The sequence below is a fragment of the Capsicum annuum genome, chromosome 11 (assembly GCF_002878395.1).
Source record: "Capsicum annuum cultivar UCD-10X-F1 chromosome 11, UCD10Xv1.1, whole genome shotgun sequence".
Classification (NCBI taxonomy): Eukaryota; Viridiplantae; Streptophyta; class Magnoliopsida; order Solanales; family Solanaceae; genus Capsicum; species Capsicum annuum.
Window position 1 is genome coordinate 36,295,603 of NC_061121.1, and position 26,732 is coordinate 36,322,334.

Consider the following 26,732-nt stretch of genomic DNA (forward strand, 5'->3'; position numbering starts at 1 on the left):
TGGTATTGTTGGTGGCTGTTAGTGGTGGTGTCAGTATTTGTGTTTTTAGTAGTGGTGTCGGTGGTCTTGGTATTAGTATTGGTGGCATTGGAGGTGGTCTTGGTGGCATTGGTGGTGGCATTGGTTGTGGTGGTGGTGGTCCATATGTTGCAATGGGTGAAAGATCTGTTAGGAGATATTAAATAGGTCTTTAAACAGATTCACCGTCTGTTTCAACTAATGGGTTATCTGTTGGAGTATTTTTCTGTAATGCGGCATAGAATAATTTATTGAAATTTATCTTACCTTTTTTAAAAAAATTATGTAGCCATCAAATGCAATGTATTTTTTTTCTATTGTTTGTAGTTAAAAGATGTTTCCCAAAAGAAAAGAAACTGAAAATAGAGAAAGTGGATCCACTTCTGATCACCAAACAAAAAAGGCTAGAGTACAGATAGATTCGGAGAAACCTCCAAAATAATCTCAGTCAGGGAAAAATGAAGCTTAGGAAAGTGATAACTCCTTCTCACCAATAGGGTGTGAAATAATATTGAAATCCCAACATGATTCTGTCAAAACCATTAGTATTGACAAGTTTTGAGTTACGATGTTGATGAATAGCCCTAACGTAGTGTTTGGTGATCTTGTACTTAAATATCAGTTTGGGAAACCTTTTGACGAACTTAGAAGTATTATGAAAAATGAAAACATAGATGGAATTTTTAAGAAGAGCTTCTTTGCATACTTTCTCGAGCTGTCTGAGGACCGCACTCTCTATTTCCTAATGAGCATGGTATATGACATTCTCAAGCGCAGGATCAAGTATGCGGGGGATGATAAAGATTCAAAGGAGGGCCGAAAGAATATGGATGAAGTCTGGATCAACTACTGTGGCATGCCAGTTTATTTTGGATTGAAAGAGTTTGTCATAGTGATAGACTTGAGATGCGATCATCTAGAAGAACCTCTCATCAAGGAAACAACCCACAAAGGGTCCAACAAATGCAAGGTAAAAAAAGATGGGTTGTTGGTTATTGTTGGTCCTAGCTACAAAGGGGAGGATTTGATGTTAGATCTCGAGAATAAAAACATACCAAAGCACTACAGAGAGAAATTATGCTTAGTTTGGTTTGTCCATTCCGTTTTATTGGCAAGAGACGTCTGGAAAGTCATAGGACATGATTTGTTGGCACTTGCTGATGATTTTGAAAAATTCAATGATTATCCCTGGGGATATGACAGCTACTACTTGACTTTTGAATATTTACTAACAAAGCTATCCCCAAAGACGATCACATTATATGGCTTTCCCTGGGCTTTCATGATAAAATTGATCACTATTTTTACTCATCCATTAACTTATATTTAATATAGTTATTATGACTTTTTTTTTGCTTGCTTCCTGTTTACATTTTTTAGGCTTGGGCATGTGAAGTCATTCCTCCCCTCCAAAAGTAGTTCAAGGTTTACCCGAATAAGGTTTCTTATCCAAGGATCCTTAGGTGGTTGGCTGCAACAAAGATCAGCAAGAAATATATTATGGAGGCTGATCTTTTTAACCCTCCGAATGATGCAGTACGTTTTCTTTCAACTAAAATAATTTTCCTCAAAGAAAGATATTGAAACAGATGTTCTATCTGTTGCGACAGATGGATCGTCTGTTACAATAGATTACCCTCAACTATAATTCGTGCAATGGATGGGTAATGTATTGTGACAGATGATCTATATTTCACAACAGATTAACCATCTGTTGCTCTGGTTCTTTGAACCCGACTCAATAGATACCCATCTAATGTAAATTATGCAACAGATGTGTAATCTGATGCAACATATTATCAATCTATTATGACTTACAGATTAGCTGTTACGGCAGCTAGATCGCCTGTTGCATAAGTTGGCTATGTTAACATCAATGTAACCCAACTGACTGCAAATTATTATTATATGATTTAAATGCCTCTTATTTTATTATAGTTTGTGCATCCTTGGATCGTGTCTAAATATGATGAGCTGGGGATGACTTCTTTTCTTACTCTAGGTTTTGTTGATACAAAAGAAGACCCTACGGTGGAGTTAATAAAGAATAAATTGGCTGGATAAACATCCATAAGAAGAGAAGTTAGGCAAGGTCAGCCTAATGTTGAAGCTTTTCACGACCAACCTCAAACTGCAATAGATCTGGGTGCTTCTTCTGGGGGTGTTGCTGGTGGAGTTGTTTATAATGGTGGCAGCCATCCTGATACTGCTGCTACAACCAGTCTTGATTATAAGCATGTTGGTGCTCAGCAAAAAATAAATACTTTTGAAAACACCCCTTGCACAGGTTCCTCTCACCCCTACACCGGTCCCTCCCACCCTTACAGTGATCCCTTTCACCCCTCTTCACCCTCATGTTCTCATTGCAAATGCAAAGTGTACAAGGACAGCGAGGATAAAATCTTTAAAAAGCTAGAGGCTATTGATGAAGCTACTAAGGAGTTGAAATCTAGGAGGGGTGTCATACCATCCAATGAGGTGAGGGAGCCATGCACTCCTACAGTGGTGGTTAGGAGGAAGAGAAGAAAAATTAGACAAATTCTCTCCATTTTGAAAACAACAAAAATTGCAACTCCTTCCGCTCCAAGAGTTGTTGAAGTTCAGGGGCCGCTGAAGAAGGTGGACATATTCATGGTACTTGGAAAGGAGAAAAAGAAGGAACTACAAGAAATTATGAATGGCAGGACGAAGGTTCAAAAAGAATACACCATGCATTCCTTTGCCGCCAAAGACTTCACGAATATGACAAATATGCGTGAGTGGTACAAGGACAATGTAAGTTTACTTTTGCTAACCTAGCCTTTCAATCTACTCTATGAAGAAGAATCTATGTAGCAGATATGTAATCTTTTGCAACAGCTTAGTATTCTGTTGCAACATAATACACATCTATTGCATAAGTTGCGTTGGTTGGGTAACCTGTGAACTAATTCAGAGAACCCTCTACAGCGGAGTTTTTCCACTGTGTTTTTATTCTTTACAATTACTAACCTATTTAAAAATTGTCTTCTTATACCACAGTATGTTGATGAAATTCTCTGCCTCATGAGGCGTAGGCAATTAGCGTACCCGGATGCTTATGATGCAACTGAAAGGATAATGGACCTAACTTCTATAATAATTTCAAGGATAGGCAGACTGATCTCCATAAGCTAGCTGATTCCAGTAGCCCAGGATTTGGTAAGTTAGTTTCTGCATTCCAATGGGATGAAAAAGCGATTAAATATGTTAGAAGAAAGAGGCCATATCCATAAGGCAAGACCTGGACCAAGGCAAAGAAAGTCCTTGCAGTCATGAACGTGGAAGTCAAACATTTTCTCGCTATTGAGATACTACTCTATGAGGGAAAGATTAAGGTTTATGACTGCAACTTACCTGTCTTCAGCGAGGACACATTTTTAGCCCACATATAGCCAACTCCAAAAATATAAAACCAGTGCAGCATATGGGTTGTACTCGCTTGCATACATCGAGTGTTTGTTGACCAGCACAGAAATAACCGATATATATGACGCCATTGTGGGAAAGATGCAATGGGTCTGGGATTATGGGGTACTAACTAAATGGTTGAAGCCCATGTATAAAGAAGAATATGTACAAAGACGGAGATGAACACGATAATAATTTTTCATTTCAAGACACTTCACTTTACATATAGTGGCAATAATTTTTATACTAGCCAAGTTGAATTTTTATAATGCAAGAGATAGTATATTTGTTGTAATGGATATAATAGCTATTGTGATAGATTGATTATTTATTGGAATAGGTTGGTCATCTGTTGCATTAATAGATGTTTCCTAGTCTGTTTGTCACAACAAATATCCAATATGTTGCAATATATAATCTATTTGCTGCAATTGATAGGTAATCTGTTGGAAAAAATCAAGAAAGTAGGAAGACCTGTTATATAATTTCCAGCAGATGACCTATGCGTTGCATCTCATGTTGCAACATATGTCTAAATCTATTTGATAAGATATGTCGTCTGTTGTAGCAGATGTATTATCTATTGTGATATTTGAATCTAGTATTCTATTTCAATAACATGTTCAAAACTATGAATAAAATTATATTCATAGACAACATAAAATAAGTTGAAGCCTTCGAAAATTACATGAAATAACTCAACAAATAAATGAAATGTAAAAAATTACTATGGGTACAAATGATCTACTCTATAAATAAATCAACAAGTTAAACCAAAGAGGATAGTTTATTACATTAATGGACTCAAGCTATAAATATCTACTCAATATGGCCAAGTTGTTCTTTATCCGGTGCTGTGGAATTCGGCTTTGATCATCGTGGATCTTTAATGTTGCTTGCGTATGGCTTCTGAGCTTTCGCTTTTTTGTATTTCCATAAAAGAGCTGCATATCCTTTATGGAGTAATCCGGTAAAAAGTACATTATTTGGTACTTGTAATTCATCGCTCAAATACTCGGCGTATGCTACAACAAAAAGACCACAATCCCTGCATTTTAAAAAAATAGATAATCCATATCTTGCCGGTCATGCAAGCATTGTGAAATTTGTGAAATAAAACTAAATCATGACACTTAAACTTATAGGCTACCAATAGTTTGTTGAGAAATTCCTTCAATATATTGTATATCAAATGGATTACCCATTTTATCCCGGTATGCTTCAATCATCGACCAATCAGTACGAACCTTTTGGTGTAAAAAGCCACTCATATCAAGGTAAGTAGGCAATATTTCGGCCAGCTTTTGTATCTCAGACGACGGCCCAAAACGTCTCCTTCATGACATCGAGTCATAAACTCGGATGCGCCTCTTTTTAAGAACGACGACAGCCAACACCCAATGGAATTCATCACCATAATTTATTGGGATGTACACTTCATCAACCAAATGCCAAGGTAAGCCAGCCAAAATGCTAAGACCTTTGATGATATTGATTCAGTATTCCTCATTTCGAGAAACTTCCGGCTGTTGTTGATAATACCTATCATAGGCATTATTGATATAAACTTTGTACAAACAATTGCTTGTCGTATATCTGTATTGTTTTTGTGTTTGCAACTTGGACTTCTTTCAAAGGTAGTAAAAAATGATATCGATGTGCTGCACATATTATCAAACATTTCAGATTACGTGATGAAAAAATTAATATGCAGATGTAATTAAATAAAGTATTAATTAATAGTAATATGTATGGCATTTAAACCTCATCATTTCAGCAAGTTTGGGGTTGTGACATCAAATAGAACCAACTCTTTATTCTGAAATATGCAACAACAAAGTCAAACATATCAAAACCAAAACTCGATTCATTCACTTTATAGTGTTCGTCATTTTGTTTTCTACATGATGATTTATATGTGTTAATGTCATATTCTTACAACAAGAATCATATAAACCAATATCTTTAAAAATTGATTTATGTACCTGCCGGCATGATGCTTTAACAGCCCATCAGAAATCCATTCTGAACAGTCGTTGATTAACTGTGTTAGTTTTTTTAGAGCCTCGTTTGAGATGTTGAACCCTTGAAATGGGTAATTCTTCCCTTCTCCCAAACTGATAGGTTCTACTTTTTCTTCTTTCTTGGAAGCAGTTGATGGATTATCAATTGTGATATTATGCTCTTTAGCAGTGGCTTCTACTGTGACATCCACCTGAAAATCTAGAAATTGTCAATGTTAATTACAGATATACAACAAATTGTCCATCTATTGTAACAAATGAGCATTATGTTACAACAGATGGATCGCCTCTTAGGACGAATTCGAACAGGTAAATCAAAGAAGTACAATAATTTCGAACAGGTGATCCATCTGTTGGAACATAAGACTCATCTGTTACAACAGATAACACATCTAATGCAATAGGTTAGACAATAGTTCCAACAGATGTATATACTTGTTTGATAATTTTCAGAAGATGTATCAGCTGTTATAACAGTTATATGCTTGTTTGTTTCTTTGAACAGATGATGTACATTCACCTTTTTTGGATCATACTTCTCTCCTATGGCCCTTGCACACTGAACAACAGTGCAAGACAAAGACAGAGGCATTGTAATTTTGCTTCTTTTTTTTATGCTTGATGATGCCTTGGAAGTATCTTTCCTTCTGCTCTTAGCCATCTTGATCTCTAGTGGAGTGTATAGATATGAAATCCTCTTTAATGGAATGACACCCCTCTTAGATGTCATTTCCTTTATAGAAGCAGTTAGTGCATTAATAGCATTAATCACTCCATCGTGTTTCTCCTTGCATCCTTGACATTTGCATGCAGAACATTTTCTAGATATGGAAAAATCTAGAAAAAAATATGGACAACCAGTATGATCATAATCATAATGGCTTTTTGTTTCAAAAACTATAAGAAGAACATCATTATCCCCAACAACAGCACCACTACCACTACCATCATCAACAGCAACAAGCCCACCCTCCAAAATTGTTTTTCTTTTGATGGTTGTTGCTCTAAAAAATTCCATTTTTATTCCATCAACGAACTTAGGGTCCGATAAAGTTTGCACAGATCATAAAGTAAGAAAAGATAGCATCTTCAACTCTTGGTTGGTTGGAATAAGCCATGGATGGACAATCTAAAATAAATCAGTACATATATTAGAATGATGATGAAATCATTTAAAATAATCATTAATTAAAAAAAAAAATTGATTAGAATTGGACTTGTTACTTCCTTCGGGGGTTGAAAATATCAAGAAATTTTGTACTTTTATCAGTTTTGGCCGACAACCATCTCAAGATTCTTGTACAGAAAACTTCTTTCTGGTAGTTCACTTGTTGTCTCAAATAAGGAATGGCTTCAAATGCACAAGCCTATAACATAACGCCAATAAATCAAAAGCATTATTGGATAAAAAAAATGATGAATCATATCATGATAAAAGAAATATTTACCATGAAGTCCCATGGAAAGCGATATAAGTTAACTGTCTTTGGCGTTAACGGAGTCAAAAAATATTGGACAGTTATTTTGAAGCTTTCATAACCCCAAGGATATCTGTTAAATGCTTCAAAATCCTCAGAGAGATTTATAAAACTGGAGCTTATGTTATTGTTAACGTCTCTCACCCAAAGAATATTATGTACAAACCAATCCAAGCACAATGATTGCTTGTGCTTTTTGAGAGTCCTTTACCTTTCAAAGTTTCTATCAAATTTTTGTTTTTGAAGCTTGGACCAATAATAGACACTAGGTCCTCACGATCACTCGACTTGACTTTGCCTTTTTTGGGTGTGCAAGGTTCTTTTTTGGGTCAGAGTAGGTATAACTTGAGAAGGAGAAGGAGGACAACATTTTAGTTCGGTAACAATGGCAAACTCTTTCTAACCAAAACAAACAGGCATGCCACAGTAATTTATCCACACCTCATCTATCTTATCTTTGTTTTCATACATAAACCTACTCTTGAGAAGATCGTATACCATTTTCATCTGAAAACGAGCATTGTTGTCCTTCGACAAATTAAGATATTTCCCAAAGCATCTTTCCCTAAAATAACCATCTAATTTTTGTTCTCGAAGTATTTTTCTGAAGGCGTCAAAATATTTTCCCATGGCTGACTTAACCACGAAATCACCCATTAAATCTGTGGCACCATCACACTGAATTGTCATAGGATAACGATCAATGCTGAAGGTTTTGACCAACTCTTCAGCAAAAATACTATTAGCATTTGGATCATCTTTTTTGAGACATCCCTACTCCCCGTGTTCATTATCTTCTGCTCCTGATTGAGATAACGCTTGTAAAGCAAGCTCATAGAGTGGTAGATGTAGCCGAGTTGCTACACTTGTTTCTTTACTTAGACTTGATTCGATTTCTTTTTTTTTTGGGAGCCATATTATCATAGATTAACAGGAACATAAAATAGATTATAATTGATTAATGCATTATTAAAAAGGATAATAGTAAATCTAACATGCATAACGGTAAAGTAACAGTTCCAACAGACCACACATTTATTGCACCAGGTACGTTATTTGTTGCAATATATAACCGACCTGTTGCAATGGATAAGTAAATCATTGGAAATAATAAAAATAGATCACTAATCTGTTGCACCAGGTATTTTATCTGATGCAACATATAACCGACCCGTTGTAATGGATGAGTAAATCATTGGAAACCATAAAATAGATCACTAATCTGTTGCACCAGGTAGTTTATCTGTTGCAACATATAACCAACTTGTTGCAAGGATGAGTAATCTGTTGGAAGTAGTAAAAGACAGATCACTAATCTGTTGCACTAGGTATTTTATCTGTTGCAACATATAACCAACCTATTGCAACAATGAGTAAACCATTAGAAACCATAAAAATAGATCACTAATCTATTGCACTAGGTAGTTTATCTATTGCAACATATAACCAACCTATTGCAAGGAAGAGTAAACGTTGGAAACCATAAAAATAGATCAATAATCTTTTTCACCAGGTAGTTTATCTATTGTAACATATAACCAACCTGTTGCAACGAATGAGTAATTCTTTGGAAATAGTAAAAACAGATCACTAATGTGTTGCATCGGGTAGTTTATTTGTTGCAACATATAACCAACTTATTGCTAGGAGGAGTAAACTATTGGAAATAATAAAAATAGATCACTAACCTGTTGTACTAGGTATTTTATCTGATGCAATATATAACTAACTGTTGTAACAGCTAAGTAAACCATTGGAAACCATAAAATAGATTACTAGTCTATTACACCAGGTAATCTATTGCAACATATAACCAACCTGTTACGACGGATGAGTAATTTATTGAAAACCATAAAAATAGATCATTAATCTGTTGCACCAGGTATGTTATCTGTTGTAACATATAACTGACCTGTTACGACGGATGATAACCCGTTGGAAACAATAAAAACTGATCACTGATGTGTTGAAATATATCATTCATGTGTTGCAAAATTAGTTATCTGCTAGATCAATATTGTTTACATTTATTCCAAATAGAAGAATCATTTGTCGCAACAGATGAATGATCTGTTAGATTGTTCATATGTTGCATCAGATTTTCATAGTTGCATCAGATTTTAATCTGTTGCATCAGATATTTTCATCTATTGCATTGGATGTCTTCATCTGTCGCATCATATGTTTTATCTGTTGCAACACCATTTTTACCAAGACAAAAACAAATCAACCCAGCAAAACCAACACATCACATATACACATTAAGAACATCAACTGTGAACAAAAATCACCAACATATCTAAATCAGCAGTATGACAACAAGAAGAAAAATGCCAGAAATTAGGGTTTTATTCATTCCACATTTCAATACTAGAAGAATAGTTAGCTGAAGTTCCTCTGTTTCTTCATAATTTTTTACCTATGAAAAAGGAAATGGGATGATGATGAACTCCAAGTTATTATCGCTGGAGAAGTCTTCACGTTGATTAACGGTTGAAATTTGAAAGGGAACTCGCCCGACTATTTTTCGCTGGGGATTGAAGGGAGAATTTTGCAGAACTGTTAGTTGGGAGAGAGTTGAGAGAAGCTATTGAGAGATAAAAGAGAGATACTGGTTGATTTGAATTGAAGAGGGTGTGGGTTGATTTGTATTTTGAAAAGATTAGAAAGTTTTGAAAATATTAATCAAGTCCATAATTAATTTAGTAATGATGTTTGACCCTTTAAGTTGGTCAATGTCACTAATCCTTCATTCAAGACTTAAAAGACATCATTCATTCAATTTTCTCTTAAAGCTACGTAGAGTTTGTAGTTAAAAGATTATTATTGTGTGTAACACCCTGAAATCGGATCCCGAGATGTCACACGGTGCTTAAGGTCAAAAGTGACCCCAAGCTAACCCTTCATCTAGATTAACCCAAAGCAACTGAATAAAACACATAAAATAGAAGGAATAATGCGGAAATAACCCATAACTTAGTCTAACCAACATGAAAGTAAATTTACACGGTCACAATTCTGCTCACATATATAGAAATTTGAAACTGAATACACTGACTACTAGTGACTGTCTATGAAGCCTCTACTAGCATTAACGAAAGATAGTTGGGTCATGACTCCCAACTACCCCTACTCAATATGACTGAATGCAGAAAATACAATACACCTCAAATATGAACAGCTCAAATCCCTGAATCAAAAGGACTAATCAACTGCCGATCGAGAGTTGCGACTCAGCTGAACATGATATGTGCGCTACAACTTGTACCTACATTTTGGTAAGAATGTAGCCCATGGAAATATGTGGGTCAGCACTTTGAAATGTACTGAGTATGTGGGGGTGCATGCAACAATATAAATAGTATAATCAATTTCATGAAAACATGCATACGGACAATGATGACTCACTTGTCTTGAGTTATATCAAATCATACTTTTCATAATTTCATATTAAATAGTTCATATGATAAAATCTCGTAATCCACGTAAATCATTATAAATCATAAATTATGATAAATCATCATAAATTATCATATCTTCAAAAATCATCATAGGTAATTATAAATCATCATAAATGACCATAAAACATCATAAGCATCTCAACTCTTTGACTCAAATCTCGGAGTGACTCGGTAATTCAAGAAACTTAATCTTATGGACACAGGAGTTTTCTATAACCGACAATCCCACGTGAGCTACGTGGAATACCAACGTTTGAAAGCCCTGTTGGCGGGAGCGTCATACTCTTTGTCAGGGAGTATGACCTTAAAATTGCAATAATCACAATCGGGCTCTCTGGCCAATAATATCATCATCAAACAACCCTACGGTGGCACATAGGTTTGGGGAAATACCAAATTTCCCTCTCGGTGCTAAGTACTACTCCCCGACAAGCTCAGAACGCGTTAGGAAATCCACCACAACATCACAAGGGTCTATCATAAAGACCAAATCAAATCTCTTTCTCATTTATCAAATCATATCAATTTGTGGATTCCTAACTCAATACATTTTAGCTCAAAACATTTTAATCTTCATCAACATCAACAGGGTATCAATGTATTGAACCATAACCGACTCGACATTTGGACAAGGATATGAAGACTCAATACGTAATATTTTCAATAATTTAACTCATCAAAACCATTTGAAAAATACCAAGACTCATTGCAACTTAGATATCAATATACCCAATAACTCAAATCATCATAAGGAAGCTCGAAATTTGACACATGGCTCGGAAACACTTGGAAATACCAATAATTCAATCTTGAACTTAAAACGTGGATACATTTTCAAAATATATCAATTCTTGATAGAAACACCAAGAATCCCAATATTAAATCTCAATTCATAGAACGAAAATAGTCAAATACTCATGTGATTCAAAACTTACAATTCAAATCTTTATAAGTTCATAATCAAATTATTTAGACATAATTCAATTTACAGAACCATATGAATCCACTAAATAATCATAATTGGCAAGCTTGAACAATTTACATATATAAATAATCAAATTCTCATGGTAGGATATCTTGGAAATAAATTCATTTGCCAAACTCATAATAATCCATAATAAAAATTAACGATACTGGCACAAGAGCGGAAGAATTATTCTTGTTCAAACCCCACATACCTTAAAATTAAAGATTGGAATGCATTCTTGCCTCGGAAAACTGTTCACAAAATTTATTGGTGCATCTCGAAGAGCTCGGAACGGGGACTTCATTTATTGGATTAATTTGGAATTTCACGGTGGAATTGGAAGATTTAGGAAGGGGAATTTAGAGGTTTAGGGTTTCTTTCTTGGAATTTTTTTTTTTTGAAAATAACAGACTTTGATGCCCAAAATCAGTTTTTATGCTTATTTTCACGAAATAGGGAAAGGGTGAAATGACTAGATTGCCCCTAAGAAAATTGAAAAATGGCAGAAAAATCCTGCGTACCTTGGCCATGAAAAACTGAATAACTCCTCGTTCGGGTATTGGATTTTTGCGAAATTTATATCGTTGGAAAGATAACTCAAAGATCTTTAATTTTATATATGGTAGGCCACCCAGTTCATCATATATAAGGAGTTATGATCGAACGAAGTTAACCCAAATCAAATCCGTCCCTCAGTTACTGATTTGACATACGAAAATAAATTGATTGTAACTTATTACTCTGATGTTGGAATGGGGTGAAACCAATTGCATTGGAAAGAAGACTCAAGAGCTTTTGTTTGATATATAGAAGATCTCTCAGTTCCTTATATTCAAGAAGTGATGATCGTTTGAAGTTGGCCCTGAAATGCTAAAAATTTCTGGAGCATGCTAATAGCATGGTGCCACTGTTTGGGCACCCAAACGTGCCCTTATGTTTCTCCAAAAATTTCGAAACTCACTCGGGATGTATTACGACCTTTCCCCATCCCAAAGCATCTTGAAAATTGAAAAATGGATGTCGGAAAGGTCGTCAAATAAATACCTAAAGATCAGGAGTCTAAATTAGAAAGTTTCAACACTTAGTAAATTTATTTTTTTTGAGTGCTAAATTTCTCTTGGAAAGATAAAAAGGCTTTAACGACTTGACATATTTGGGAGCGAAATATTTAACAGAAAAACTCGGGTATCACATTGCGTCACTAAAAGGCGGAAGCTTCATCCCTAAATATTTAAACTAGTGACAATTTTCTTTATCTAGAAAAGACAACTATGTCGTAATTGAAAACTACTTTTTGATATTGAAAATGTTGTTATTAATGTCAAAACTAATTCGTCACTAATCTTAACTAGGGACAGTTTTAATTGTTATAAAATATTAAATTAATTTATTCTAAAATATAAATTATATTATTAATGTGGTGGCCATTTTGGGGTAAATCATTTTCTTCATTAGATCAATTTGAAATGAATGAAAATATAGCAATACCATTTACTTCCTGCAGATACACATGTTCGTAACCGGAAATTGTTGCCATAAAATGTATAAATATTCAAAGATTGAATTATTTGTAACAAATTGTATATATTTAATTATTTGTAATCGCACTATTTAAATCTGTAATTGATATATTGACCGTAATTTTGTTTATTTTAATTTTGAAAGTAGCTTATGTAAATTAGAAATTACAAAAATAAAAGAGAAAAACAATATCAAAAATTCATATAAAAATCAAATACTAATTGCATCTATAATTATTATAAGATAACATTGGAAAACAAAATTCATTGAGAAATCAAGTGAAATTACTTAAACTTAAAAAGTCTAATTTAAGGCGAACAATGGTCAATCGAAAAAAAGCCAAAAGTAGGATGTTTCCTCCTATGTGATTGTAGGATCCTTTATCTAAAAACTTCACTCTTAAGATACTTTCACCTTAACTTATCTATATGATAAGAAAAATTTATATATCGTAGTTTTAAGAAAAATTTATCTTCAAACGTTAATCATAATACTAATATTAATTAGTGAAACAAATAAACTAAGAAAAAAGTAACTTATATACCAAATTGGTGACAAATAAATTATCACAATGAACTTCTGCAAAGAGACTAATACAATAAATGTTGCTAGGAACTCTTTTTAGTAGAAATATTGATATGTACCCAAAAAAAAGACTAATGAGTCGAAATCAGACGATAGAGAGGAGAATTGATTTACTTGAAAATTGTGATTATCTAATGGCTATCAATGGCACAATAGAAATAAATTGATAGAGAAATTAAGAAGAAAATGCGCGTGGGAAAGTTTCTTTTCATTTGGGATTATATGTCTTTGCATTTTAAATGGATACTAAAATCTAGATGAGTGGGTAGTTGTTTGTGAGAAAATTTTATGGTGGATGAGGTGCGTCATATCATATTTGTGTAAGGCTTCCCATTATTTGACAAGTGCACATTGTGGGTCCCGTGTGATTATTATCCTTTTCACTTTTTATTGGAATGTCATACTTTTTTATTTTTTAATTTATTTACACAAAATCAAATAAAATGAATAAAATAGGGTGAAAAAATTATCATACAAAAATATTTTTATTTTTTTATTACTAAAATTATCTAATTTTCAAGTTTATGACACATAAATCACTCTTTTATTTATTTATCATATAAGAAGTCATCCATTTTTAAATTAGCAAAGTAATTTTTTTTCTAATTTTTAAAAGGCAATGAAATGATATAATAAAATTATTTATCATTATTTTATTCAATAAGGTTATTTAGATTAATATATTTATCTTACAAAGTAACAATAGAATTAAAAACCCCACTTAGAAAATAGGATAGTTTCTAATTAGCATCCTTAATATATGTGCATTTTTTTAATTACACTTTATTTTATTTTTTATGCCTTGGCCCTTAAAATCTCATTAAATTCTTACAAAATTATAACTAATCTCATTTTAATTGTTACAAAGATAAAAAAAAAAGGGAAAATAGAATTAAGAAGAAAAAAATATAATAGCCTTTCAATATTGATTCATACCTTCAGTGAATTTATCTTGAATGACTTTCAAGCTGTCTTTGCTACTTTAAATAATCAAATTTAATACTTCAAAAGTATATTTATTGAAATTATTTATTATTTTAGTTTGGTTTATATTAAAATCATGTGTTTTTTTTTTGATTTTTCATTCGATGTTCGGTACCCGCATTAGAGTCTGACTAATCCGTATTCGCGCTGCGTAGGGTCCCATTCAGGGGGAGGCGCTCCCTACCAAGAATTTTTTTATACCTAGGGATCAAACCCGAGACCTTTGGTTAAGGAAGGAGCAGCTTTGTCCGTTGTACCGCATCATTATGGTGAAACTGTTTAGTTTGAAAGCTTATAACAATTATTATTATTATTATTATTATTATTATTATTATCATTATTATTATTATTATTATTATTGTTATTATTATTATTATTATTATTTATTCTTTTTATTTTTTTTTATGTTTTTAAAGGGTAATTTATTTTGGTTTTAAACTGATTTGTTGTATAATTAGTTTATACTAAGTTGTTCGTTACCTAATTAAGCAAGCAAAATTGAGCAAGCAAAATTGTTTTGGTTTCTTAATTTATTAAATAGATTGTAATTCAGATAGATTAATATTCTGAATAAATAAATTGTTATAATATATAAGTGGAATTTTTAATTCCATTGTCACATTGTAAGATAAATATATTAACTTAAATAGCTCGATTGAATAAAATAATAATAAATAATTTTATTAGATAATTTCATTGAATTAAATAATCATTTAAGAAATTAACTCAGTGGATACTTGTTAGAAATCTTAAGTTATAAATTCTGAAAGGTAAAAATGAGAAAAAGAATTATTAGGACATACAAAAAAAGAATATATAAGTTATTTTGGTTAGTGCTAATCTGTTTGTGATAAAATTTGGATTAGGATCATTCATTATACTTATAAAATTTTGTGAAAAATAGAAACATTAAAAAGGAAGGAATTGCTATTATATTAAAATAAAGAAGAGAAAAAGTACTAGAGAGAAAGAAAGAAAAAAAATGAAACAAGAGAGAGGAAAGTTAAAAATGGAGTGGGCTGACTTAAGGGGCCCACAGATACACATGTCACAATTTAAAGGAGCCTCACCCAACTAATGCTGGTTACACCTCAACCATCATAAAATTTACCGTTGTTTGTGGGTTACAAGGAGGGAATGAGTGAGGGAAATTCACACAATAGTATTGGAGGGAAGGAAATATAATTGAAAGTGAAATTTTGTTATTTTACCTTCCTTCCAAAATTTTCTTGTAAAATTCCATACTTCTGACTTCTCTAATTAAATGATTTTCCACTAAAAATTTAGATTATACTTCTTACGTCTTATATTAATTATTCATTTTCTTTTTTATACATTTTTTTAAAAAAATAAAAATTTGTGGTTGTTATCCATTTCACCTAAGATTAACAATGGAGAATTTTTTGAAAACTTTACTATTTTTATACTTTTAAAAAAAAAAATTAAGGGAAAATAGGAAAAATTAAGTAAATTTTATCTTGATTTTTAAAATAACTAATAACCTCGAAATTCATTTTTAGTAATGTCGACAAGTAATGTGGAATGGAAAGAGTATTTGTATCATTGTATTTTTGTACTTATATTAATTTCAATACATTGTACCTTATGATTTTATTTGGACAAAATATGGAACACTTCGAAAGTAATTTTGTTTATGATTGATATTATGTACTACATGATCAGGCTTAATATGAGGATAGCTGCACGTATTGATTGTAAATATTCATAAATTTCTATATTTAAAATAGAAAAATTACGATTTTAATGATGTAATTGAAGTAATTCCAGAAACGATAAAAACAATTGAAATATTGTACATGATTATGGGCTAGTTTAAGGATCAAGTATAGGCCGCATACCACCAAATTTGGACGTGACATTATGTCCAAATTATTTGGAATAAAAAACATAATAAATTAGAAAAACATGACAAAGCTATGACAAGACCTTGTCATAAATTTTATTAATTAAAAAAAACTATATTGTATTTATTATGATGAGTTATATATGAGTTTTTTTAGTCACAATTTTAATGTAACTGGAGTACACATATATACTATGTGTGTATCAAAAATGTCTGATAAGTGTTTTAAAAAATTAAAATTGTACTTTATGATATCCTATCAGTATATAATATATATCAGTATAAAAAGCCCTCAATTTCAAAGAATATAAAGAAGTGGAAGGGGAGATAGGTTCTCTTTGTTGGTGTTTTGAGAGAGGAGATGAGGAAAGACGAGAGAAGTGGAAGGCTGCTAGTGACGTGGTTTTATCATAGGCTCATCGGTGATAGGGGCGTGTGGTGGCTAAAGGAGGAGATAGTGGTGGTGTGGTGAGAGAGAAGAGTGAGGCCGACGGTTGGTGAGAGTGTAAAATAAATGAGAGTTTGAGGGATTAGGAGGTGGTAAATTAAAAAGAAAAAAATAATAGGAATTCAATCCGGTCTGTTGGATGAATGAGATTGACGGTTGAAATTAGAAATAGGGATCGGTTGGATTAATGGGTTAAAATTAGATCATGATTTGGGATCTCAAAATTCAGTCAAAATAGTTTCAATTTTGGATGAAATTGACATTAATTGAGTGGAGATTAGCTGGCGTTTAAATGGGAAGAAGATTAATTTTAATTGAAATAAAGCTGCTATTTAATTAATAAACTCACATTTACATAATTTAACAAATAAATAATATGATACTAATATCATATAAAATATTATTTATTAAATCAATAATAAATAAAGTATAAAGTTAGTAAAAAGTCACGTTGAAATAAGACACCATTTAACTAAAATATATATTACAACATTTGAATATATAATAGATATAAAACATATGAATTATATACGAAACTAACAAATATATAATAATGAGGCGCTTACAAATTTATGAAACTAGAAATAGATGATAAAATGTGTGGTTAATTGATTAAATACAATAAATAACTATATTAAGAAAATTAATTTGAAAATATCTAAATACATCAATTAGTCCAATAGAAGTTTGAACAGGATATAGAAGGTCAAAATTGTGTGTTAACAAAGACTATATAGGAGACAAATTTATAAAGATCCGTCATACTGCTTCGAAAAAAACTTAAAAACTCAACCAACTCATTAATGCCTCATATGAATTCCTATTTATCAGAGGAACACGAATTGGGGATCCTTAAATTTTGATCAAAAGACCTATAGAGAAGAGTATAAACTTTCATTGTGTGTGTTGTTGTGGTCAGCTAGCCGAAGTGGCCAGAAATGGAAAATTAGTGGCAGCAAAAATTAATGAGGGTTTGAGGAATTTGGGGATGATGGATTAAAAGGGACAAAATAATGGGGATTTAGTCTGATCCATTGGATGGTTGAGATTGACAACTGACATTAAAATCAGGGATGGATCCGATTAATGAATCAAAATTAGATCATGAATTAAAATTTTAAAAGTCAGTCAAATAACATTTAATTTTGGCTGAAATTAACGTTAATTAAATAGAGTAGGATCTAAATAAACTGAAAAGAAAATTAAGCTGAATTTAAATAAGGCTATTGTTTAATTTATAAAATCACATATACATAATATAAAAATTTAAAAATATTAATATAATTGATAATAATATCATATAAAATATAATTTGTTAAATGAATTATCAATAAAGTATAAAGTCGTAAAAATTCACATTGAGATAAGATGCTATTTAATTAAAAAGTATATTACAACATCTGAATATATGTTAGATATAAAATATATGAATTATATATGAAACTAAAAATAATAATAAATAAGACACTTATAAATATATGAAATAGAACATGTCGAGATTATAAAATGTATAACCAATTGATTAAATACAATAAACAATTATGTAAAGGAAATTAATTTTTGAAAAGATCTAGTTATATTAATTAGTCAAATAGAAGCCCGAGTAGGATATAAGGAGGTCAAAATTGGGTGTAAACAAAAATTATACCAGAGACAAATTTGTAAAGACCCGTATTAAGCTTTAAAAAAAACTTTAAAACTCGACTAAATCATTAACGCACCGTATAAATTCTTTGTGAGAGAAGACATGAATTGGGATCCTCAAATTCTGATCGAAAAACCTATGGAGGAGAGATAGAGTGTCGTTTGGTGTGTGTTTTATTTTAGTCCGCACCGAAGATAGGAAAATAAGGACAACCGAAAATGAATTAAAATTGAGGAATTTGGGGGTGGTAGATTAAAAAGGAAAAGTTAATAGGGATTCAATCTGATTCGTTGGATGATTGATTTTGATGGTTGAGATTGATTTTGATGGTTGAGATTACAATCAATAGTGGGTTGGATTAATGTGTCCAAATCGGATCATGTCACGATTCATTTTACGAGTCATGGTGGCATCTACTAAGACCCACCAGTTGGTAAGCCAACACAGTAATCCGGAGCTAAGGCAATGGATACTTCGGTAGAAATTCCCCACATTGGCCTACATACACAAACTTAATTATGATCAACAGTGTTCTACTAAAAGAAGACAATCAAAATATGGATACCAATCCCACAATCTGGTAATATCAGTACAAGATCATCTAAGTATGATAATAGAAAATACAATCCAAAAGTCTAGAATAGTCAATACATCTTTCTCGAATACAAAAGGCTGAACAAGGATAGAGGGAAATGGGCGACTCAAAACTCCAAGAGCTCACCCTGTCTCCAAAAGATCAACATTGTTTGAACTCAACTCAATGGCGGTAACTAGTACTTGAGTCTGCACCTAAAAGGTACAGAAGTGTAGTATGAGTACCAAAATAATGGGTACTTAGTAGGCATCATCGGCCGACTGAGCTAAATTATGATATACAAATGATATAAATCAAGATAATGTCTCAAAGTCAAGGTACAAAATCGAATCTGAATCATCTTTATCATCACTGTATCTAATAAATGATCGAAATATAACAATAACACGACATATCATATCCATACACGCCAATACCATCATATATAAGGGGTAAATGATCTGAGAGCATAAAGCGACATTAATACAATTACAACTGCGTAAATATCATGTTGGCATACATACATCCTCTAAAACATAAATTAAAAGAACTCACCACGATATCTCATACCACCGGGGAGTACACCCAAAAGAACATAAAGTAAAGAACCCATCTCGACGTCCCATACTATCGGAGAGTACATCAAAGGATCAAATCATCAACATAAATAGATATATAACCAACTTCTCAATTTTTATGGTGTTTCACATTTCCATCAACGGCCATTTGCCAACATTCATGATCATCAACAATTATTGCAATTTAATAACATATACCAAAGTACTATTACCCATAATTATATCACTATATAGATAATTATCTTATCAATATACTCTACCTACTCATTATTAGCTAACCAATGATTATTAAATAACCACTAATACACTAGTCAACAAATGATCTCTAATTATTAACCTAACCAATTCTTTACATAATCCTTATTCACGGGATAACATCTAACCATTATTCACTAAATAGTTAACATCTAACATCTAGTCAAGACTCCCTACTACGTCATAGACACCATTTAACCAATGCTAATTTCTAATCATCATAATCTCACTAGTTACCATCTAGCAAAAGGCCACTAATTATCATTTGAACACTTATTTATCTATCAACTAACGTCTCTTATTATCTAGAACCATTAATCTACAAATCCTCATTTAACAACTAATCAATATCATAACTTAGTCATTAATATCACTAATCATCACCAATGCTAAACTTATTATCATCATTAACCACGTAACAATCATAATTGCTAGTTACCACATTTCAACTAAATAAGGTTCATTAACTAGTACTCTAGACTTCTAGCCATCAAGTAATATAGTCATTTAATATACAACTAGTTACCACATCACTCACTCTAATAGGCAATATTTCTTAATTAATTCATTTATTCAAAACAAAATATACCCACTAGGTGAATCCTTAATTCTACACAATATTCTGCTTACCAATTTGTCCTAATTTATTATTTAGTACATACTACTTCAACTCACTATTTAACACTAGCAAGAACTACACCATTTAACAAGTGATTAGCATTTCAGAACTATAATCGGTATTCTAAGGATAAAATCATAACCTTAATGCACATACTGATGTAATAATATAAAGGCAATACACACATAAACATATAGATATGATTACCATACGCAACATCATTATATTCTTTGAACTTGTCGGGCATCATCATATCATCAATATATCCCCTGGACTTACTGGGTATCATCATAACATCAATGTATCCACCGAACTTTTTGGGCAACATCATATCATTAATATATCCTTTAGATTTTTCGAACATCATCATAACATCAATGTATCCTACGAACTTACCGGGCATATCATATCATCAATATATCATTCGGACTTGTCGAGCATCATCATAATATCAATGTATCCTCCGAACTTGTCGGGCATCATCATATTATTAATATACCCTCCCAACTTGTCGGGCAGCATCATATCTTTAATATATATATATATATGTATATATGTGTGTGTGTGCGTATGTGTGTTCAACCTAATCAATAATAAATGTGAGCCCCACAAGGGATAGAGTGAAAGTGAAGTAAGGAAAGACATACCATGAGGTAGAGTGAAAGTGAAGTAAGGAAAGACATACCATGGTACCTCATTATTCATTATTTACACAATATATTAATAGGCGCATGAACAAGTATATTCATATGGTATGAACACTCCATGCAGTATCGATCTTTACATAATCATTAGCATGGTCAAATACAAGGTCGTAGTTTTACCTAGAGCCCCCTTTTATTAACATGATTCACATTATTAGCACAAGAGAATTTTTAGCACAAACATTTTTTTAGTTACTAAGCTTAAACATAATATGACTAGTAACATAATTCAAGGCTCACATGGTAATTTACTCAATGAATTAAGTAATAGCATATTCATAGGCTCAATATATAAGACATTTCATTGTTATCCAAGAATTATCAATAATTTAGCAACGAATCATGCACATTATTTCCAATACCAACACCATTAATAACTATTCACCAGGGTTAGCCATCATACTACCAAAGGCAGATTCTATGCATCTAACAAGTGTTTAGATCACTAATGAAACTACATAGTCCAAGGTTAAGATGGGTCAAGTTACGCTTCTAATATTCCAAATTCGTCTTCAAGTCTAACTTCTACCCAGGACTAAGCTAAGCCAACTAAGTCATGTCTTAGAGGTCTGTCAATCCATACTAGTTGTGTGGTACAATTCTTTCTCAAGTATTACTCTTAATTCATCCCAAGCAACTAGGGCAATTTCCATAACTATGACAACCAAGGTTAGCTTTCTCTTTAATATGAGTGACAAGATCACTCTCGTCTAACTAGAGCAATTAGAGCATTCTCATGCTATTCATGAGATAACAAGTCCTACTAATCAAGGTTCTAGACTATAAGTCAAGTATCACACTCTATGATTTCAATAGCCTAAGCGGTTCAACTAATCCCTAACATTACCATCTACCTTTTCAACACCTAAAACCCCTCCCCATCTGAACAAGATATAAAAGTCATACTATAATAAAGCTTAATCTAACAAGAAGTACTCCTAACCTACCTCAAATTAAAATATAGCTCACAAATTGATAACCTTCGCTTTCCTTTTCCTCTAAGCTTCTTCAAGAAGCCAAGCTATCAAAAACACAATCTATGCATTATTACGAGAATATCAATACATATGTTGCACCATTATTCTTTAGATCTAAAAAGACATAAAAAATTTCCAAGCGGGTCCCACAGACGAAAACAAGACCAATCCATTATTCAAATACCATTAGGGAGTTATATCCCTCAAGAAATTGGTGCAAGTTATTCAAGCTCACAATCAACACACAAAACTCAATTTGTGGACTACATACTCCATAAGGGTTTGTGGGACTCAAAGCAATAAAAAATGGCCAATTCTCGACAAAAAGGACATTTAAATACCCCTTCACAGATTCTCGATTCACGCAATCATGGCATCGGAACCGCGATACTCTCTCTGCCCCTTTGTTGCACCAGATGACAACTAAAACCTAAAATAAATACTAAGTTTTAACCAATGCCTCGAGATGCATCCAGAATTCAATATAATCAAACAAAATATATAACCACACCGATTTTGATATTTTGAACGCATTGTTGAAGTTAGATTTCCATCCAAGGGCATTTCGACCAAATATAGGCTCACACCCGAATTTTCAATTTACCAACTTTTCGACCAATAGATCAAAATGAGTTTGGGCGCAACGGGACTCGAATCAAAGGTTTACCTAGCCTAAAATCAATATAATAAAGTTTTTGGCAGAGTCAAAATTTGCATCCAATGCCGTTTTACTGAGATTTTTGCTTGGTGGCCATTTGAAACCAGTGAAGACTTCTAAATAGGAAATTGGTTCTAAGAACTAAGTGGACTACCCGGTAACCAAACTATCAGTTTCAGCAAGTCATAAATGACTTGGGACTACTATGAAAAAGTTTTAATAGCAAAAATAAGCAGAATCATAAGAAATGACCGGAAGGGTCATTACAGATCATGAATTGAAATTTCAAAATTCAGTCAAATTAGTTTCAATTTTTGTAAAATTAATGTAAAATAGGTAGAACTTGGATAGGACCTAAATAAATTAGGAAGAAGATTAAATGAAATTGAAATAAGACTGCTATTTAATCAATAAAAATCGCATATACAAAATTTAACAAATAATAATACTAATATAATTGATAATAATATCATATAAAATATTTTTTTGATAAATAGTTATAAATAAAATATAAAATTATAAAAATTCACTTGAGATAAGATGCTATTTAACTAAAATATGATGTTATCGTTTCATTCTATGATTTTGTCTTGTTGTTTCTTGTAGACAGTGCTTGAAATATTTGTCAATGGACATTTGTAATCATAAACAATGTAATCACGGTCAAAAATTATTTTATATTTAGTTATGAGGTTTTTTTCATAGCATATAATTAAATTATTCAACTACAAATTTTAAATCGTCGCTATTTAAACATTGCATATTTTGTGACAAAGCTATATTGTCACTAAATTGCAGGTTGATTAAAGACAATAAAATGATCATCACTTATTGCTATATTATTAGTGAAAAAACTAAAGGTCCCAATTAAATATAAATATTTATAGCTAAAGCCAACTTATTTTTGTGACAAAAAATATTTTGTGACAAAATTTTTTGTATAAAACTAATAATTAATTTTAGAAAACAACAGTTTGTCACAAATTGGATATATTATTTGAGACAAAATAATGTGTAACTGATAACTTATTATTTGTCACTAAATTGTACTTAATAAATGGCACCATATTATGTTTTGGTGGGAAACTTTAATGGACAGAATTTTGGTACAAAATTATATGTTTCGTCACTTCAATTATATTGCTCATGCATTTACATATGAAATATAATTTTTTTCACAAAATATGAATAATTAGTGACGAATTTCATGTCGTATCTAATAATTTTTTAGCTAAATATTATCTTTGTTATAGTGAGGATCTATCTCGCGTCCGAGGTAGTGGTATGAACTGTGTACACTTACCGTCCTCAAATCCCACTTGGTGAAAATAAACTAGGTATATTATTGTTGTTGTTGTCTTCTATAGTCACTCAACTAGTAGTATCTTTTAGGTATTATCGTTTAAAACTAATCGAAGAATAATTATAAAAATATCAAATAAGAATGATAATGTAACACCTCAAATTTTTTGAACTGAGATACGATTCATTCATCGAATGTGTATAGATCCGAACCTAATGATTTATAATTATAAATAGGCATGAAGATCAATTCCTTAGTGTGTGAAGAGCTTGAGATATGAATTAAGGTCATAAGGAGCCTCTAGCTCAAAGTTGAGTTGAAAGTTTCCAGACCGAATGAGTTTTAGTATGCAATTTTATTAGGGTCAACTTCAAATAATCATAACTCCTCAAATATGAAGAATTTTGTACCTCAAGACCCATCAACTAAAGATCTTTGAATCTTTTTTGTAATACCACTAGTTATACGTATTTTACCAAAAGGTGTCTGCCAGAGGGTGATGACCTAAGTGATGAGCTATCACTTAGGCGATGACACTTTAGATGAGGTCGTCAATTTTATCCAGTAAGCTCGAAATTTTTTTCAAAAGTAACGATATGGGTGACGAGATGCCAGAGGAGTGATGAGATGTCACCTAAGTCGTCAAAAGAATTTTTTTTGCAGTTTTAAAGCCCGTTTTAACAATTTCTTCATCTAATATATATTTCATTAGAATTTTTAAGGTTTTCACATAAGATAGATTAATTAGCATATTTTCTTCAATTTTGTATATACGAATTTTTTTGGCTATTGCATAAATTTTAGCAATGATATCAAAATAATAGAAAAATAATTTAATTTTACAGATAGCAAGAAAGACAAAATGCCTTGTGTGGGCGATTCAATTTTATTAAATTTAAATCCGTACAAAATTCAGATTATATTAAATTCAAAATATATTAATCCCAAATAAATATTGTGAATTAATATAATTGAATTAATTATTTTAGTCCAAATAGGTATGGATTTAAAGAAGACCCAATATTTATTGGGTTAGTCCATTAATTTGGGCTACAAATGATGAGCCCACTTTATTAAGTCCAAGATATTGTCATATTCTAGAGGCCCAAATAAGTGCCACGTGTCAAATGATGTGGCATGCCAAGTCAAGTGAAGGAGCCAATAGGATCGTGCCACATGTCAAACTAATGCAGCAGGCCCATGAAATAAAAGTCCAAAAAAGGCGCCACATCACTTAAATCTGATTGGTCAAAAGAAGTCCATATTCATCATGACTCTTTCTTTCCTACAACTATAAATAGGGGCCTCATAATTTAGAAAAAAGGACCCCCCCAAGATCTCTAACAAGTAGCAAGAGAAAGCTCATGGATCAAACGCCCCAATTTCTCTAAAAAGCTCAAGCATTCAAATCAAGTTCATCAAGATTCAAGATCAAGACTGCAATATTCAAGAACAAGATCAAAAGCCCTTGAATTCAAGCACAAGTCAAGATCAAATCTCTCAAATCAATAAAATAGGTTCAAATTCAAGATCAAGCTTCAAGCCCTTGAATTTATATTTGAAAAGGCGAATCAGAGGATTCATAGAGATTGTAACACTCCATTGAAATCAATAAAATTGATTGTTCCAATATTTTCTTATCTCAAATTATTTATTTTCAACCTCGAGAATTTTATTGTCCAACAAATTCTGGCATGCCCAGTGGGACGACCTCTACCTCTTATCTCAACTTTTCCAACTGCAAAGTCCAATAACACTGAAATGACTTTCAAGAAGGTCAACTCTCAATCAACTGCTTCCAGGGATGATAACTCAAAGTTCTCTACTGAACTAGAAAGTATCTTTGGTGTTACTTTTAGGAGCTTAGGAGCTGTTACTAGGAGCAAGGCAGGCTTGCCAGGACAACAAACACATCCAATGTCATCCGCACCAACTCCAACTATTAGATCTTCAACCCCAAAAGGAAAAAAGTCCAATACAAATATTTTGGAAGGAGGAAGCAGTGTCACAGAATCACTTAATAAGACTCTATCGCTACTTGAGCATTTCGGTTCCAAATACTCTGGCGCCAAGAGCGATGGTTGTTCAAGCAACTCATCATCTCCAACTACACGCATAAGTTGAGCACTTCAAAGATCAACTTATGCGATAATCCATGCTACTATCCAACATCTACAGTGATTATGCAAGCAATGGTAACTGATGCCTCATCTATGGAGGAGCAGTTTGCGAATCTGGCAAAGGCAATTAATGGCCTAACCAAATACGTTTAGAATCAAGATGCTTGAATTGATAAGATACTGGATAGGGTGGAAGTTCTGATAGATGAGAGCCTATCCATGCTCCTAGAAAATCTCCAGAGGTTCATGAGACAGAATATCTTGTGAAACAAACACCATCGATTAAAGAGGTGCAAGTTTCTTCTGAGGGAATGATCCTGATTGGAAAATTGAGGGAATTCATTGAAGGGACCCTTAAAGACAAGTATGATGTTGTTTCTAAGTCTTCCCTTGATTATGCCAAGCCTTACACGAAAAGGTTCGATAGCCTCAAAATGCCTGCAGGCTATCAACCCCTCAAATTTCAATAATTTGAGGGAAAAGGGAACCCAAAACAGCATGTCGCACACTTTGTTGCGAC